Genomic DNA, 19,299 nt, shown 5'->3' with positions numbered 1-19,299 from the left:
TCGCAACTTACAAACGTATGGGGAAATCACACATTCCAGCTTGGTTTTCCAGAGTAAACTGCCTTTCCTTTTAACCCGGCTCTGGGAAACACGCTGAGAAATCAGAGTAATTGTTTCTAGCTGTACCCATGCCCTTTGAGCTAGAAGAAAGAACTCTTCTCCACATGTTCCATTCTGGTATCTGAATATGTGTGGAAGACTTCTTTAACCAAGCTTGATGGGAACACATTGTTTCTGTGTTGGAGGAACTCGCTACCTACAGATTGATGGGAGGCACTCGCTCCAAAATAGTTTTCCTGCACAAACTACCTTTGTCTTGAAACAGGCCCTATGAAACATGCTAAGAATTCAGAGTCATTGTTTCTAAATGTACCAATCCTCTAAATGCTAGATGAACTTAATGCCTCTCTACATGTTTCATTCTGAGATCCAAATGTGTATGTAAGCTATTCTTCAACTAGTTTGTTGGGAACACAGAGTTTCTGTGTTAGGGGAATACTCTATTTACAAATCAATACGGAGGCACTCAGTCCAACTCGGTTTTCCAGCGCTATCTTCTTTCCCTTGAAACTGCTTCTAGGAAACATGTGGAGAATTAAGACTAACTGTATCTTTAGATACCTATGCCCTTTATGCTAGAAGAAAGAACGAATCTCCACATGCTCCATTCTGGGATCCTAATGTGTGTGAAAGCCATCCTTCATCTAGCTTGCTTTGAACACATGGTTTCTGTGGCATGAGAACTACACTACTTACATATCCATGGGGAGGCACTTGTTCCTACTCGGTTTTCCAGTGCAAACTGCCTTTCCCTTGAAACTGGCTGTAGTAAACATGCTGAGAAATCAGAAGAATTATTTCTAGATGTACTCATTCCCTTTCTGCTAGCTGAAAGAACACCTGTCCCCATGCTCCATTCTGGGATCCGAATGTGTGTGGAAGCCATCCCTCAGAGTTTTGGGAACACTGGGTTTCTGTATTAGGGGAATTATTCTAGTTATATATCTATGGGGATGCAATCACTCTAACACAATTTTCCAGGGCAAAGTGCCATTCCCTTGAAACCGGCTCTAGGAAACATGCTGAGAAATCACAGAAAGTTTTTCTAGATGTACCCATGCCCTTTATGCTCCATGAAAGAACACCTCCCCACATTGTCCATTTGGGATCCTAATGTATATGCAAGCTGTCCTTCATCTAGCTTGCTTTGGACACAGGGCTTCTGTTTGATGAGAACTATGCTATTTACATATCCATCAGGAGGCGCTTGCTTCTAATCAGTTTTCTGGAGCAAACTGCCTTTCCTTTGAAACCGGCTGTAGGAAACATGCTGAGAAATCAGAGAATTTATTCCTAGATGTACCCATACTCTTTATGCTAAGTGAAAGAACTCCTCTCCACATGCTTCATTGTGGGATCTGAATGTGTGTGGAAGTCGGCCTTAAACTAGCTTGTATGGAACACAGGAATTCTGTGTTAGGGGAACTATGCAACTTACCTATCTTTAGGGAGGCAATTGCACCAAATTGGATTTCCAGTGCAAAGTGAATTTCCCTTGAAACCAACTCTAGGAAACATGCTGAGAAAGCAGAGTAAGTGTTCATATAAGACATCCTTCCCCTAGCTAGTGGGTAACACGGGGTTTTTGGGTTAGCAGAACAATGCTACTTACATATCTTTGGGGAAGCCCTGTCTCCAGCTCGGTTTTCCAGCACAAACTGCCTGTGCCTTGAAACCGCCTGTAGGAAACATGCTGAGAAAACAGAGTAAGGGTTTCTAGATGTACCCATGCCCTTTATGTTAGGTTAAAGAATGCCTCTCTACATGCTCCATTCTGGGATCTGAATGTGTCTGGAAGACTTCCTTCAAATAGCTTGTTGGGAACACAGGTGTTCTGTGTTAGAGGAACTATGCAAGTGACCTATCTGGAGGCACTCACTCCAAATCTGTTTTTCAGTGCAAACTGCCTTTCTCTTAAAATTGGCTCTAGGAAACATGCTGAGTTATCAGATAAGTGTTTCTAGGTGTACCTATGCCTTTTATGCTAGATGAAAGAGTGCCTCTCCACTTGCTCCATATAGGGATCCGAATGTGTGTGGCTATAGGAAAAAAAGCTGAGAAATATGGGTAAGTGTTAGAAACCCTTGCCCTTTAGGCTACCTGAATGAATTCTTCTCCACATATCCATTCTGGGATCCAATGTGTGTGCACTCCATCCTTCATCTAACTTGTAGGGAACACAGATTCTGTGTTAGGGAGACAGGCCTACCCATATATATAAGGGGAAGCACTAGCTCCAACTCGGTTTTCCAATGCAAGCTACCTTTAATTGAAACCGGACCTAGAAACATGCTGAAAAATCTGGGTCAGTGTTTCTACATGTACCCTTGTACTTTAGGCTAGCTCAAGGAATGTTTCTCAACATGTTCTATTCTGGGATTTGAATGTGTGTGGAAACCTTCCTTCACCTACCTTGTGTGCAGAGAGATTCTGTTTTATGGAGACCGGCTTACCTATATATATAAGGGGTGGCACTTGCTCCAACTCCGTTTTCTATTGCAAACTTCCTTTACCTTGAAATAGGCCCCAAGAAACATGGTTAGAAATGAGAGTAACTGTTTGTAGATGTACCTTTGCCCTTTAGGCTAGTTGAATGTATGCCTCTTCACATATTAAAATCTTGGAACTGAGGAAGCCAAGATGGTGGAGTAGAAGGATACTCATAGCACACCCTCTCCCACAAATGCACCAAGACTCACATCCACAGTCCCACTCAGCCAACCAGAGCACCTGTGGAACTCCAACAGGATATTGTCCTCTTCAAAAGATAGAGACTCCAAAAATCTAGTAGGAGAAAAGGAAAAAAGAAAGAAGAAATGGCAAAGAAGAGTGGGACGGGTCCTGGGGGAGGGAGCAGAAAAGAAGGACTGGTGCTAATTTGGTGGGTCTCCCCTCTCCAACTGAGAGACTAGCAGGAGAGAGGGGGAGCCTCTGAGGCTCGGATCTGTACAGAGCAGCCCTTGACCAACAGAACTAAGTTAAACAGGCACAGGGGTTCCCTGCAACACCCAGCCTGAGACACGGGCCAGCAGCCAGGGCCAGGACCAGACTGCCCAAGGCAGGTGGAGGATGGGGGCAGCTGCACTGAGGCAGCCCCAGGGGGCTGCAGAGGGCTGTGCAACATGGGTGTGGGTGCACAGGGTAGAAAAACCTGGGCCCTCCATAAAACAACATGGTTGACATGCCCTGGGGGAAGGATGCATACCCTCATATATGAAAACCCATGGAAAGTTTTCAGGTGAAGAGAGGCTGGCCTCAGGCACAGTCACAATATCCTCTGGTGCTTAGCACCCAAGTGGGGTTAGGGGCAATACCTCCATCCGCACATAAGGACTTAGACTCAAGGGCCAGGAAGAGACTTGACAACAGCCTGAGGCAGATAGAATCTTTCCGTCCTGGTCCCTCAGAAAACTTACTCTGCCAAGACAAACAAGGAGCTGGGTTTTGGCCCTCGGCAGGGACAAGGATGTTCCTCAGTCTTCCCTGAGACCACCTGTGGAGCACGGACCCAGGCAGAGAGCCCAGCAGCACAAAGCAGCAAAGCGACAGGCACCAGGAGAATGAGGGTGGCCCCAGAATTTTGGGCAGGAATGCAGCCCCTGAACACAGTGCTGGGAGGGGGAGTGACGCACCCTTCTACCTGGCCAGTCTGCAAAATCTGACTGTGGCATCGGGAGGGGCAGTGACATGCCCGCCCATAGCAAAGGAGAGCTGCACCTGACTCAGTGTTGGGAGGAGGCACAATCTGCTTGCTGACAGGCACTGGGAGCAGCACAGACAAGGGTGCCAATGGACGGCCTCTGGAAACAGCAAGCTGAGCTTCCAAAACAGGATAAACACAGATAGATCTCACATCAAAAGCACACAGTCTACAGGAGAACACTGAGCCCTCCTTTTTTGTTTTTTTAAAACTGTTTTTACCTGTTATATTTTCTATCACCCTTTTAATTTTTACTTCTTAATTCATTTTTATTTCTCTTGGCTTTGATGTCCTGTTATTGATTACACACAGGTTTCAGATACATCTTTTCCACTTTTCTCCTTTTTTAAAGGTTTTTAAATGACATCTCAACCAGATTGCTATTCTGCTTCAACTTGCTCTTCTATCATTCATTATACACTCTTTTCAAACCTTTTTTCTCCATTCTTTTAAAATTCTTTCTCTCCTTTTTTCTAAGTCTTATTCCTAAATAGGCATTAGATAGATAAATTCCTTAAGGAGAACAATAGATAACTGATACTCCATAAACCACAGTGCCAGAGAGGCATGAGCATGATGAAGAAGCAGAGAAAGCATCCCCAATTAAAAGACCAAGAGAAATCGCCTGAAAGAAAATCAATGAAATAGACATTGATAGCCTACTAGATCAACATTTCAAAAAAGGACTGATCAAAGTATTGAGGGAACTAAAAGAGATAGTGTTTAGAGAAATAAAATATACCAAAAATGAAATTGAAGCTATAAAGAAGAGCCAAGTAGAATTGATAAACTCATTGACTTAGATGAGGAATGATCTAATGGCTGAGCAAACCAGACTAGAAAATGCAGAGGAACGAATTAGTGACCTAGAAGACAGGACAATAGAAAGCACCCAATGAGAAGAGCTACAAGATAAACAAATTAAAATAAATGAAAATGACATAAGGGACCTATGGGATAATATAAATCATCCCAATCTTCCCATAATAGGGGTCCCAGAAGGGGGAGAAAGATCAAAGGGGATTGAAAAGGTTTTTGAAGAAATCATGACTGAAAACTTCCCAAACGTAAAGAAGGAATCAGATATCCAAGTATAGGAAGCTCAGAGGGCCCCAAACAGGAAGAACCCAAAAAGACCCACACCAACACATATCATAATCATGATGGCCAGAGTCAAGGATAAAGAAATGATCCTAAAGTCAGCAAGAGAAAAGCAAAGAGGGAGTTACAAGGGAACCGCCATAAGACTTTCAGCTGATTTCTCTACACAAACACTACAGGCCAGAAGGGAGTGGCAAAATATATTCAAAGCCCTGAATGAAAAAATGATGCAGCCTAGTATACTTTGTCCAGCAAGGCTATCCTTTAGGATAGAAGGAGAGACAAAGAATTTCACAGACAAGAAAAAACTACAAGAGTTTAGCAACACTAAGCCCATGCTAAAAGAAATATTGAAAGGTGTATTCTAAATAGAAAAGCAGCAGGATGCTACATAAATGAGAAACTCACAACTGGAAAGGTGATAACTCATGAATTACAAATAAAATAAACACAAAATTATAAAAGAAGGCATATAAATCATTGAGAGTGGGAGAGGGAGGGAGGAAAATATAGAATTTTTTTCTTTTTTAAATTTCTTGTTCTCAGTAGAACATGTACTTGGGCACAAAAGAAACCTCAAAAATTTCAAGAAGATAGAAATTATCTCAAGCATCTATACTGACAACAATGCCATAAAACTAGAAATCAACAACAGAGAAACAAAGAAGAAGAAAAGGAAAGCTTGGAGATTAAACAAATTGTTATTAAAAAAAAAATGAGTCAATGAGGAAGTGAAAGCTGAAATTATAAAATACCTTGAGACAAATGACAATGAAAGCATAACCACACAAAATTTATGGGACACAGCAAAGGCAGTGCTAAGAGGGAATTTTATAGCAATACAGCCCTTCCTCTAAAAAGAAGAAAAATCTCAAATAAACAATTTAACCCACCAGCTGAATGAACTAGAAAAAGAAGACCAAAAAACCCCAAAAGGCAGCAGAAGGAAGGAAATTATAAAGATTAGGGAGGAAATAAAGAAAATAGAGATTAACAAGACCATAGGTAAAATCAACCAAACCAAAATTTGGTTGTTTGAAAAAGTAAATAAAATCGACAAAACTCTGGCCAAACTCACAAAGAAGAAAAAATAGAGAGCACAAATTAGCCAAAAAAAGAAAGGAAATGGAGAAATTGCAACAAACAAAATAGAAATACAGACTACCATTTGAGAATATTATGAAAAACTATATGTAACAAAACTGGTTAACCTACAGGAGATGGACAAGTTTCTGGAAACATTCTGTCCACCAAGACTGAATCAATAAATACTGACCACTTGAACAAACTGATAACTAGAAATGAAATCTAATTTGCAATAAGAAACCTCCCTATAAATAAAAATCCAGGACCTGATGGCTTCACCGGGGAATTGTACAAAGCATGCAAAGAAGAACTGATACCAGTCCTTCTCAAACTCTTCCAGAAGATTGAAAAGTAGGGAATGCTCCCAAACTCATTCTATAAAGCCAACATCACCCTGATACCACAACCAGGCAAAGACACTACCAAAAAATAAAATTATAGACCTATATCACTGATGAACATAGATGCCAAAATCTTCATCAAAATATTAGCAAATAGAATCCAACAACACATAAAAAAGATTATACTTCATGACCAAGTGGTGTTCATCCCAGGGACACAAGGGTGTTTCAACATATGCAAATCAATCAATGTAATACATCACATCAACAAGAGAAAAGACAAAAACCACATGATCATCTCAATAGATAAAGAAAAAACATTTGATAAAATTCAACACCAATTTATGATAAAAACTGTCACCAAAGTATGGATAGAAGGAACATATCTACATATAAAAGCTATATATGACAAACCTACAGCCACAATAGAACAAAATGGTGAAAAACTCAAAAGCTTCCCACTAAAATATGGGACAAGGATGCCCACTATCACCACTCCTATTCAACACAGTGTTGGAAGTCCTAGCCACAGCAATCAGACAAGAGAGAGAAATAAAAGGATCCAAGTTGGAAAAGAAGTGATAAAAGTGTCACTATATGCCGACAACAAGTTACTATATATACAAAACCCTAAAAGGTCCACACAAAAACTACTAGAGCTGATCAAAGAATTCAGCAAGGTATCAGGTTACAAGATTAACATTCAAATATCTGTTGCATTTCTTTACACTGATTATGAATCAACAGAAATAGAAAGTAAGGAAACAATCCCCTTTAAAATAGCACCCAAAGTAATAAAATAACAAGGAACAAATCTAACCAAGGAGGTTAACGAATTATACACAGAAAACTATGAACCAATGATGAAGGATGTTTCCATGTCTTGACTATTGTAGGTAATGCTGCTATGAACATTGGGGTGCAGGTGTCACCTACAGCCTAAATGTCCATTAACAAATAACTGGATAAAGAAGTGGTACATATAAACAATGGAATACTACTCAGCAATAAAAGCTGACAACATAATGCCATTTGCAACAACATGGATGTTCGTGGAGAATGTCATTAAAGTGAAGTAAGCCAGAAAGAGAAAGAAAAATACCATATGAGATTGCTCATCTGTGGAATCTAAAAAAACACAACAAAACAAAACCAACAAACAAAAAACCCAAAAAACAAACAAACAAAAAAAAACAAATCATAAATACAAACAGAAGTAGACTCATAGATATAGAATACAAACTTGTGGTTGTCAAGGGGGCAGGGGGTGGGAAGAGATAGACTAGGATTTCAGAGTTTTAGAATAGATAAACCAGATTACACTGTACAGCACAGGGAAATATATACAAGATCTTATGGTAGCTCACAGAGAAAAAAATGTGACAATCAATATATATATATATGTTCATGTATAACTGAAAAAATTGTGCTCTACACTGGAAATTGACACAACATTGTAAAATGATTATAAATCAATAAAAAATTTAAAAAAAATTGATGAAGGAAATTAAAGAAGACTTTAAAAATTGGAAAGGTATCCCATGCTCTTGGATTGGAAGAATCAATATTGTTAAAATGGTCACACTGCACAAGACAATTGACATATTTAATGCAATCCCTATCAAATTACCCAGGACATATTTCGCAGAACTAGAATAAATCATAATAAAATTTATATGGAACCATCAAAGACCTAGAATTACCAAAGCATTACTGAAGAGAAAGAAAGAGGCTGGAGGAATAATTCTCCAACACTTCAGACAATACTATAGAGCTACAGTTATTAAGACAGCATGGTATTGGTACAAAAACAGACATATAGACCAATGGAACAGAAAAGAGAACCCAGAAACGAACCCACAAGCTTTTGGTCAACTAATCTTTGATGAAGGAAGCAAGAATATACAATGGAATAAAGACTGACTCTTCAGCAAATGGTATTGGGAAAACTGGACAGCAGCATGTAAAACAATGAAGCTAGAACACTCCCTTAACAACATACACAAAAATAAACTCAAAATGTATCAAAGACTTAAATATAAGACAAGATACAATAAGAGGGAAACATAGGCAAAACATTATCTGACATACATATCAAAATTTTTCTCCTAGTAGAAGTAAAAGCAAGAATAAATAAATGGGACCTAATGAAATTTACAAGATTCTGCACAGCAAAGGAAACCATAAGTAAAATAAAAAGACAACCTACGGAATGGGAGAAAATTTTGCAAATGAAATCGATAAAGGCTTGATCTCCAGAATATATAAGCAGCTCATATGACTCAAAAAGAAAAAAATAAAAGACACAATCCAAAAATGGGCAGAAGATCTAAAGAAGCAATTCTCCAAGGAAGACATACAAATGATCAATAGACACATGAAAAAATGTTCAATATCACTAATTATCAGAAAAATGCAAATCAAAACTACAATGAGGTATCACCTCACACCAGTCAGAATGGCCATCATTGAAAAGTCCACAAATGACAAATGCTGGAGAGGCTGTGGAGAAAAGGGAACTCTCCTACACTGCTGGTAGGAATGCAGTTTGGTGCAGCCCCTGTGGAAAACAGTATGGAGATTCCTCAAAAGACTAGGAATAGACTTACCGTATGACCCAGGAATCCCACTCCTGGGCATATATCCAGAAGGACCCCTACTTCAGGATGACACATGCACCCCAATGTTCATAGCAGCTTTACAATAGCCAAGACATGGTAACAGCCTAAATGTCCAACAGATGACTGGATAAAGAAGAAGTGGTATATTTATACAATGGAATAATATTCAGCCATAAAACCCGACAACATAATGCCATTTGCAGTAACATGGATGTTCCTGGAGAATGTCATTCTAAGTGAAGTAAGACAGAAAGAGAAAGAAAAATGCCATAAGAGATCACTCATATGTGGAATCAAAAAATAAAAAAAAGCATAAATACAAAACCAAAATAGACTCAGAGACACAGAATACAAACTTGTGGCTGCCAAGGAGGAGGGGGGTGGGAAGAGATAGATTGGGATTTCAAAATTGTAGAATAGTTAAACAAGATTATACTGTATAGCACAGGGAAATATATACAAGATGTTATGGTAGCTCACAGAGAGAAAAATATGAAATATATGTTCATGTATAACTGAAAAATTGTGCTCTAAATAGGAAATTGACACTACATTGTATAATGACTATAAATCAATAAAAAATGTTAAAAAATAAATCTCAGAACTGAATGTGTGTGGAAGCCATCCATCACCTACCTTTTTGCGAACACTGAGTTTCATTGATTTGGACACAGTCATACCTATATGTATATATGGGGAGGCACTCTCTCCACCTCGATTTTCCTTCGCAAACTGCCTTTACCTTGAAACCGGCTCTGGGAAACATGGTGAGAACTCAGGGAGAGTGATTCTATATTTACCCTTGCCCTTTAGGCTAGCTGAATGTATGCTTCTCCACATGTTCCATTCTGGGATCCAGACCCTAACCTTGAACCCTGACCCTAACCATGAACACTTCTCCTATCCCTAAACCCTGACCCTGAACCTGCCCCAGCCCCAGCCCCAGCTCCAACCCTAACCTTGCCCCAGCCCCAACCCCAACCACAATCCCAAACCTAACCCCAACCCAAACCCTAACCCTAAACTCAATCCTAACCCTAACCCCAACCCCAAACACAAACACAAACCCAACCCCAACCACAAACTTGTCCCTGTCCCCTAACCTGACCCCGAACCTCACTCTCATCCTGACCCTCACCCTTATCCACTCCCTCAACCTCAACCTCTCCCTCAACCTCATACTAAAAACGAACATGTACCCTAACCATCACCTGAGCCAGCATCCTACATACCCGTGCCCTAAACTTGTACCCTGAGCCCTAGCCCTATCCCAGCACTAGCCCTGAACTTGACCCTGACCCTGACCCTAGCCATGACTTTGGCCCAAACCCTAACCATGGCCCTGGTTTTAGTCCTAGGCCTGGTCCTAACACTAGCCCTATCCAAGCCCTGACCCAGAAGCCCTGACACTATCTGCTGACCCTGACCATAAACCCTGTACCTGAACATGACTCTGACCAACATTGACCCTGGACCTGTCCCTGAATCTTGTCCCCACACCAAAAAAACTGACCTTAACACTGACCACTGCCTCCTATCCAGACCCTAATGCTGACCCCAGAACTTGACCATGACCCAGACCCTGACCCAGACCCAGATGCTGAACTGGACATTACCCTAACCCTACCCTTAACACTAACCCTAATCCTACCTTAACCCTACCCTAACCCTAACCCTAAACCCTAACCTGAAAACAAGCCTTTACCATAACCCTAGCCATAGACAGAGCCCTAGCCCTAACCCTGACCCTGAACCAAAACACTGACCCTGAACCTGAACCCTGACCCTAAGCCTGAATGCTGACCATAAGCCTGAACCCTGACCCTAACCTTAACCCTAACCTGATTACAACACCAACCCCGACCCCGAATCAAACCCCAACCCAAGCCTGAACCAGAACCCGAACACTCACACCCTAACCTGAACCCTAAAACCCTGACCCTGACCCTTACCCAGACCCAGACCCTGACTCTGACCTTAGACCCTAAACCCTAGACCCTGACCTAGACCATGACCCAGACCTTGACCTTTGCCCTGACCCATAATGCCTAACCCAGCTCTTGCCCATAGACCCAACCACAGCCCATACTCATGACATAAACATCCAATACTTCCCCAGACCCCTGTTCCCTAGCACTGACCCCTAACACTCTTTGCCTAACCCTTACCACTGACTATTTTACTTTCACCATGTCTCTACCCCTCATCCCTTAATCCTATTTTCTTGGAATAAACTAAGTCTATCTTGATGGAATAAAAACCCACAGAAACATCACAAAAACAATCAATTTGCCTATTAAATTCGATTCCTCCACTTACCTAAAGTACTACTTACCTTAATTTAACCACACAATAAAAAGATTATGCACCTTAAGCAAATGTCTCCACAGAAGATTTTATAATTTTTTAACATTTTAAACCAAACAATGTCTTAAATTTGAACATAAAACTAAATGGTATAATAAACAACAATATTACAGCAGGAGAAATCACATAATCTGATTCAATTGATCACAAGAAACGTTAAAAAACTCCACTCTTACTTCATGGAATAAACACTCTTGAAAATAGGGGTAGAAACAAATTATCTTAGTATGATACACAGCATTATAAGAAACAGTAAATAAAAATCTGGAATAAAGCCCAGAGGTTTCCTTTCAACCCTTTTATTCACTATTTTCCTGGAACTTCCACAAAAAGCCAGGGTGAAAGACAGTAAAAGTATCAACAAATAAAATTGTTACACTAAAAACAAATCTATTCACCAATCAGATGACATCATCATATATATATATATATATAAATTTTGAAATCATGAACAATTCATTAAGTAGCTCAACTTTTAAGCTGTAAGCAACTCAAATACTTCAGCAAGTAGACAATACAAATTGTCAATGTATCAGAATTTCTTTCTTGTACACAGTAACAATGAATAATGTCAAGAATAATTTAACAGAATTATATTTTACATAATATCAATATTACTAGAATACTTAAGAATCAATTTTATCAAGGTGTAAGACTAGTAAATTGAAATGGAAAAGACATTACCAAAAGAAATAAAATAAAACCTTAAAAAAAGAAGACATCCCATGTTGATAACAAAACTAAACATGGAAGGAGTGCCCAAAGCGATCTAGAGAGAAATAGACTGAAGCCAGTTTACTAGAAGATTTATCTGCTGACTGAAACTTCCTGTAGTGGAAGCCCACCAATCTACTAAGTATTTTCCTTAATTAAAGTGTTTGATTGGCTTCAATTGATGTAGTGCAAACTCTTGTAATCTGTATTTTCAGAAATGAAATTGTACTTCCTTAAACATTTGAAGACTGTTGGTGTGTACAACCTGAATCCATACTTAAGCACTGATACCGTTGATATTAAGGCAGTAATCCTATGACTGTTAGGATTAGTAATAATCAGAGTGTTGTTTTCTATGTTTAAAATCTCATTTTTTTTAATAATTTATTGATAAAAATATAGGTAGTGCCTTGGAGGATTTTAGCCAGAAGTACAAATATATGTTGAATAATGCTGCAAGGAATATTAATGTTTGTAGGTTGATGTTAATGAATTTTGTTACATCTTGAGTTATTACTCATTTGAGGAAAAACCCTTATACTGGTGGCAGACACCTAAGACAATATGATGATGGGGATAAAAATTGTGATCAGAAGAGTTTTATTTTATGTGTGTGATAATGATACTGTTGCAGTCCATGCACAGGGCATAAATAGTAAGTTGACAGTGTTTTTGATAGAAATTAGTGCATTTAGGGTCGTCATGATTGGATTACACATTGTAATAGCTTCTATTCATCTTATATGGACAGTTGATGAGCAGGCTATACATTTTGTAGTGGGTTTTGTTAGTCTGTCTCAGCTGCTGATGATACTTCATAAAACAGCTTTGATGAATAGTATGTTTAGTGGGCAGTGAGATTTGGTGTAACACATAGGGGTGTACATTTGTCACATTAATAAGATTGGCTCTATTGTATGACGTATGCCCTGTATAAATTCAATCACTCAGAAAAGAAATGGGGGAAATTCAATTTTATGTCTAGGGCTATTGTTAAAATGGTGGATGCTCTTAGATTAAAGAATTTTGTACTTGTTCATTGACTGGAGTATACTAGATTAATAATAATATCCAATATAAATAGTATTGATGTGGTGTTTTTTGTTAGAAAATACTTATTGGTTGCTTCTATAACTTGTGCATTTAATTTTCTTTTAGATAGGAAATACTAGTACCATGTGAGCTTTTTATTAAAATAATGATTCCTGAGATAATGTTCAGTAGAATGACAGTAAAAATAGGGTTTACTAGTATACTAAACATGTAAAACAATACTCTTAGGGTATGTGCCTGATAGTTTATTTAACAGACTATATTCACCATAGAATGTGGCATAATGTGGTAGCATGAACATTTTAAAATTCTTAGGGGTAGAATCAATTCCTATGATTCTAGGAACTGATTAGACCTCTTTTATTTACTATTTTAAGAGAAATATTTTTGGGGGGAATAGATCAGTGGTAGATTGTATGCTTAGATGATGATGATAATAATAATAATAATATATTAAATATTTTAAATGATTATAATAATAATAATAATAATAATAAATTTAAACATACATAAATAAACCTACTTACTTCCCCCCTAAAAGCAGAGCAAAACAAACAAACAACAACTCTTTGGTCAGACATAATTCTTATGTTTGTAGTGGGATGCCTGATGCACTGACAGGTACTGAAACATATACATAGAGCTAGTCTTTGTGTTAATTTTTTTCATAAATAAGGGATGTATAAAAAAGAAATCTAAAAAGAGAACATAAATCCAAAACAGAAATAGATTCATAGACATAGAATACAAACTTGTGGTTACCAAGGGAGAGAGGGATTGGAAGGGATAAACTGGGAGTTCAAAATTTGTATATACTGACAGGCATATGCAGAATAGATAAACAAGATTGTACTGTATAGCACAGGGAAATATATACAAGATCTTGTGGTAGTTCACAGGGAAAATAATGTAAAAATGAATATATATATATGTTCATGTATGTCTGAAAAATTATGCTCTACACTGGAATTTGACACAACATTGTAAAATGACTATAACTCAATAAAAATGTTAAAAAATAAGAGATGTATAAGATGATCATCTCAAAATTGTGTGTAGGATATTCAAATTCATAGAAAGGATATTGTTAGGAGGCATGTTTGAATAATAACATTGGCTGTATGTAATTTGGCTGTATATAATTCTGTTATCTAGGGATTTTGAAATGCCCTTAAAAATAGAATAATTTTGAAACCATTTATTATAGTGATACTGACATATTCAGCTATAAAGATCAGAGAAAATAGACCTGCTACATATTCTACATGGAAAGTATATACAAGTTTTGATTCTCCTGTTAAATCAAAATGGGGCTCTGTTGATTTCTGCTACAGTAGAGGTAAATATAAAAAAAATCTAGCTAGGGTTTGGGAGGGGAAAATTAATCATATGTAATCTTGTTTAATAACTGAGAGTATAAATGATCCATTTATCAGTAGGAATGATAAATCAATAATTGCTAGTTTACATTATTTGAGATTGTGCTCTTGCCCATAAAGCTCTGATTAGTGTGTATTTTTAATATTATACTCATCCAGATCAGAGCATGGAATAAGAAGCTAGGCTTCATACAGCCAGTATAAGAAGTGTGCCTAAGTTTACATCAGTGGATAGTGGATAAGTTATGTTAAGAGGAACTGCAAATGTGAAAGCCATGGTTAAGGCCAGCATTGGTGCAATAATATACATAAATTGATGATATTTGTGTCTCTCTAAATTTCCAGAACCTAGGAATTCCCTTTAATTAATGTGAAAAGTGATACAGTGAGCAAACCTGTAATACTTAGTAAAAGAATGTAGATTATAAACCTGTCCTTAGGAAGAGGACTTAACCTTGAGGAAATAAAGATTTATGTTTGATGCAATTGTTGTGTTCTGCTACCGTAGCAAACTATGTTCTACACTAGGGTATGTATAAATTATTAAAATTTTACTGTATCACCAATTAATTTGATGGTGCTTTTATAAAGTGACCCTTAATTCTCTTGTCCTCTCATACTGGGACAAGTGTGTAATACATACAAACTTATTGGGATCAATCCAGTCTGAACTCATATCTCACAGAACTTTAATCATTAAATGAAGCATTTTCAGCAGTTACAACACTGGGATCTTCTGATCCAATTCTGAGGGTATAAAATCTATGGCTGAAATGAATTCTACTTTTGAATTGAGCTATTATTCTTAGAGTACTTTTTTCTGTTAATCAATGTATTGGATCAATACATGCTACAGCATTTTGAAAAGCTGGTCTAAATTTTAATCACTTGGAGCTTGTTATATTCATTGGGGCCACCACAACCAAAATTATTAACCCATTAAAAGCTATGCTATCCGTTAAGATTCAGTTATTTATTTTATAGATTAAACACATAAAGCACCAAAGGATCTTCTCATTTTATATGGCTCCCACCTCTTATTGGGAAGGTCAATTTCACTGATGAAAAGAGATAGTAAAAACCTTGTGCCATTCTCCCAGCTGCTTATTTAGAAAACAAGTGATTATTCTACATTTTCAGTGTCAGGAAACCATGGCCATTAAATATGTCCTTTGTTAGGCAGTGCCTCTAAGATTAGAAGTGCTAGAGGTAACCTTCCTGGTAAACATGCAGGACATGTGATTACAAAGTTCCTTTTCCTTTTACAAAGTCATTCCTTAAATGCAAACCTGTGTTGGACTAACAGTTTTTTAAAAATAATTAAGTATTGGTTAGGGTTTATTTTGCTGTTAACCATCAGTAAGTGATTCATACTGATATAAGCTTATGCAAGGATAAATATTTCTTGCTACCAATATGAATAGTATTGCTTTTACTATTAGTCCAGTATTAAATTATGAGGTTTATTATTTTGCTATTGATATTGAGATGAATGTGTTCTTAACCTTGAATACTTTCTTAATTGGTGGCTGCTTTTAAGCAAACTAAAGCATTGTTTATGCTTATTCTCTAGAGAAACTTATATACTGCATTTACATACCTGTACCTTTTAAAATTATATTAAATTGTATTAACAGTTTTGTTTTTAATTAATAATTAAAATTGAACTAAAATTATTTTCTGAACAACCTGTTATCATCAGACTTGTTGGGCTTATTACCTCTACTCATAAATCTTCTATTATAACATATAGATGAATTTGTTCCAGTAAACTGTTCATAAATACATCATCTGGTTTCAAGGTATTTAACTTATTTCATCTTTCCCTAATGGTACTTTATACTACTAGATTTAATTTTCTATCTTCAATATATTAACTGTTAAACAAATCTCTAATTTACTTATGATAGTTGAATATGGTAGGAAGCCGGGGCTGGATTTAGTTCAAATTTTTCATGAAGTATGGGATCTACTGGGTGTAAACCAGGTGCTTTTCTTTCAACTACACTTTAATGCATCAAAGCACACTCTCTGGTGTGCTCACATTGTCATGAATCACCTCCTCGTTAATTACTTGTACTTGCTAATGGGCTATAAAATGTTATCACTATTAGAGTAGAGTGATGGCATGAGTGTGCCTGCTTCATGTCCTGATTGTATTTGTCACACTTCTTAATTTACAACTATGTTCTCCTTTGGTATTTCTTAACAATTTTGTATATATTATTTTGTACTCAAGTTTCCCCTTGACTTGCCATCCAATAGTTTACACTTAGACCTGACATTTTTATATCTAATCATTATGATTATGACTGCTCCTTTTGTGGGTATACTGAAGATGCTGTTACAGAGACAAACCACCAAAAAAAAAAAAACTGAAAAAATAAATGAGTTTAGAAAAGTTGTATGATAAAATATCAATACAGAAAAATCAATTCTTAAAATATACACAATATCACTAATTATCAGAGAAATGCAAACCAAAACTACAATGAGGTATCACCTCACACCAGTCAGAATGGCCATCATCCAAAAATCCACAAATGACAAATGCTGGAGAGGCTGTGGAGAAATGGAACTCTCCTACACTGTTGGTGGGAATGCAGCTTGGTGCAGCCACTGTGGAAAACAGTATGGAGATTCCTCAAAAGACTAGGAATATACTTATCATATGACCCAGGAATCCCACTCCTGGGCCTCTGTCCAGAAGGAACCCTACTTCAAAAAGACACTTGTGTCCCAATGTTTATAGCAGCAATATTTACAGTAGCCAAGACATGGAAACAGCCTAAATGTCCATCAACAGATGACTGGATAAATAAGAAGTGGTATAATTATACAATTGAATACTATTCAGCCATATAAATCGACAACATAACGTCATTTGTGCAACATGGATGCTCCTGGAGAATGTCATTCTAAGTGGAGTAAGCCAGAAGAAGAAAGAAAAATACCATATGAGATCACTTATATGTGGAACCTAAAACAAACAAACAAACAAACAGCATAAATACAAATCAGAAATAGACACATAGACATAGAATACAATCTTGTGGTTGCCAAGGGGGCAGACGGTGGGAAGGGATAGACTGGGATTTCAAAATTGTAGAATAGATAAACAAGATTATACTGTATAGCACAGGGAAATAAATACAAGATCTTATGGTAGCTCACAGAGAGAAAAATTTGACAATGAGTATATATATATATATGTACATGTGTAGCTGAAAAATTGTGCTCTTCACTGGAATTTGACACATTGTAAAATGATTATAAAGCAATAAAAAATGTTAAAAAAAGAAAAATGAGTTGACTTTCTATAAGGTAATAAGTTCCAGAAAGATAAATTACTAAAACAAACTTATTTCACAATTGTACCAAAAAATAACCAAAATGCCTAGAAATAAATTATAAAGGATGTGAAAGGCCTGCACATGGAAACTTATAAAACAGTGATAAAGAAATTGATACAGAACACACATCCACAAAATTTGGGCTCATACATTAGAAGAACATTGGTATAACATTCATCAAGCCAAAGCAGTGTACACATTAATTGCAAACTCTATGAAATTCAAATAGATTTTTTTTCATGGACACAAAAACCAAGAAATCCTAGCATTTGTGTAGAACAAAGAACCCGGAATAACCTAAATGATCCTAAGAAAGGAGAAAACAGCTAGAGGCATCTTTCTCACTGACTTCACAGAACATGATGAAGCTACAGTCAACTAAGAAGTGTGGTACTGGCACAAAAACAGGCACATGAACCAGAGTGATAGAATAGAGAGCACAGGAATAAACCCAGTTTATGTTGTCAGTTAATTCACAACAAAAGAGCTAAGGACACAAAATGGGGAAAGACATTATCCTCAATAAATGGTGCCAAGAACACCGGAAACCATATCCCCCAAAATGACACGAGACACTGTCAACATCACACACAAAATTAAGAGTAAACTCCACAAGTTCCCATATAAAGCCCCTTCTCTGCTGGATCCTCTGAAAATGGAAACCCTTGGCTGTAACCACTTGGAGAAAGCTTCTGCCCACTTTTTCCACATCTTTTACTCTCATGATGTTGCCTCCTGTTGGTTCCTGAAGAAGTCTGGCTCCTGCCTGTGTGTACTTACCTGAGCATTTTCCTGAAGTTGAAACCACGACGGGTCCTGAAGAGGCCCAGCCTCCACTAGCTCCACAAGGAGCCAAGCCCCTCAGTGAGAAACGTGCACCTCAAGGGTCAGAGAGTGTGCATGGAGCCACCTTCTGACCAGCTGGGAACTGCAGGTGCAACCACTCAGTGTTTACCAAGTGTACTCTAAATTGTCCATACAATTATAAAAATGCACATCTATAAATATTCTAAAGGAAAACATGTAAGAAAATCTACATAACCTTGTCTAAGTGATGAACTTTTTTAAAAAAAATCCCCAAATCTATCCACAAAAGTAAAATTTGTATCATGGAATTTAAAAAAATAAAAATTTAAACATTGTTTATGATCTTATTCAGAAAACACAAAGACAAACCACACACTGAGAAAAATAAATCTACACAACACATAACTGATTAAGGATTTCAACACAATTACATCAAAAATTTTATAACAAACAACCCAAATAAAAACTGGCAAAGATCTTAACAAACACCTTTCCAAAGAAAATCATATACCATTAAGGAATTACAAACTAAAATGATGATATAGAAATGCACACTTATTAGAACCACTAAACTCCAAAGAAATGACATTACCTGTGATTTATAGAGAATGAAGAAAAACAGGAACTCTCCCTCACTGCTGGAGGAATCCATGTGTTGCTACTTTGAAAGACAGTTTGGCAGTTTTTTCCAAAGCTAGTCAAAGTTCACCTGAGGAC

This window comes from Camelus dromedarius, chromosome 6 (genome assembly GCF_036321535.1).
Source record: "Camelus dromedarius isolate mCamDro1 chromosome 6, mCamDro1.pat, whole genome shotgun sequence".
Taxonomy (NCBI): Eukaryota; Metazoa; Chordata; class Mammalia; order Artiodactyla; family Camelidae; genus Camelus; species Camelus dromedarius.
This window is presented reverse-complemented; position numbering follows the sequence as displayed.